At 30.9% G+C, this 1,674-nt stretch overlaps 1 protein-coding gene across 10 annotated transcripts in view; it reads left to right on the top strand.

Annotated features, from left to right (window-relative positions):
- LOC106880485 (homeobox protein Meis1) overlaps positions 1-1,674 on the top strand; it is a 261,086-nt gene that overhangs the window by 76,289 nt on the left and 183,123 nt on the right. The window lies entirely within an intron of this gene.

The raw sequence follows: 1,674 nt of genomic DNA, 5'->3' as shown, positions 1-1,674 counted from the left end.
TTATATATACGTGGTATATATATATATATTATGTGTATACGTATATATATATATATATGTATACGAGTTTGTGTGTATATATTACGTACTTTAGATATACGTGTATGCATATGTGTGTGTAATATATATATATATATATACGTATGCGCGTTTGTATGTGTGTATATATAGATACATAAATGCATTTCTATCTATGCTGAAGTTATTGCTCTATATAGATAGAAACTGTAAAGAGTTTATATACATGTATACACTTCAGATAGTTATGTGTGTTTTGTACATAAAATGTATTTGTTATATAAGGTATGTATATACACACACATTTATATACATACACACATTTGCATGTATCCACATTGTGTTCATGTTATTAATATACAAATGGATACACATTCATGTTCATATATATACTCTTGTATGATTTATATATGTATATGTGTATACTTTAAACAATGTACGTTATATATTGTTTCGCTCGAATTTCTCTCTTGTTCATCTTGTACATATACATATATATAAAAAGAAATACACACTCCATCTGTGTTTGTCTATACGTATATCAATATTTGAAACAATCTATGCATATATATGTATGTATGTATGTATGTATGTATGTATATATTACGTTTCGTTTGAATAGTTTCAAAGCTAGTTTCAAACAGTGGAACAATTTCTGTAAGATGGAAGTTGCATAACGACGTCCGGAAAATCTTACGTGTTGAAACTTATAAAAGTCTCGCATAAATTTATTGTTCTGCTTACTGTATATTTTCTGAGTGCATATATTAGCTAAAAACTATTTTCTTAGTGCATATATTAACTAGAAACAGTTTTTGAGTGAAGCATTTTCACCATATAGTGAAATATGTTTAAGTATAAATGCATGCGTAAATGCATTAAACATTATTATATACATTGCTGCCCGTATATTTAAGCCTACGTGTATGACCGCTCGTATATTACCTACCTACCTACATACTTACCTACCTACCTACCTATCAACCTAATCGCTTTCTATCTATCTATCTGTCTATCTATCTGTCTGTTTGTCTGTCTGTCTGTCTATCTATCTATCTGTCTCTGTCTGTCTGTCTGTCTGTCTGTCTGTCTGTCTGTCTGTCTGTCTATCTATCTATCTGTCTCTGTCTGTCTGTCTGTCTGTCTGTCTGTCTACCTATCTATTTAGCTAGCTAGCGAGGTAGCCAGGTATCTGGCTTGCACACTCACACACACACAAACTCTTTCTCTCTCTCTCTCTCTCTCTCTCTCTCTCTCTCTCTCTCTCTCTCACACACACACACACACACCACAAACACACGTCGCAATTTGGTTCCCATCCATATGATTCCGTGGCACGTTGGGCGTGTCGTCTACCCTAATCCTCCGACATAACACAAACCCCTGTGAGTGTATTTCGTAGACGGATACAGAAAGAATCCCGTCGTTTGTGTATAAATATATATGCATATATATGTATTATATTATATATATATTATATATAGTATATGATATATTATTTATTTATTTATGTGTTTCAACCAAGTGGTTGCGGTCATGCTGGTGCACCACCATGATATATTATGTATATATTATATATATTATATTATATATGTGTATATATTTATATATTTCATATATATATATATATATATATATATATATATATATATATAT

The sequence above is a fragment of the Octopus bimaculoides genome, chromosome 16 (assembly GCF_001194135.2).
Source record: "Octopus bimaculoides isolate UCB-OBI-ISO-001 chromosome 16, ASM119413v2, whole genome shotgun sequence".
NCBI classification, from domain to species: domain Eukaryota; kingdom Metazoa; phylum Mollusca; class Cephalopoda; order Octopoda; family Octopodidae; genus Octopus; species Octopus bimaculoides.
The sequence above is the reverse complement of the archived record's forward strand: the minus strand, read 5'-3'. Positions and strand labels throughout refer to the sequence as shown.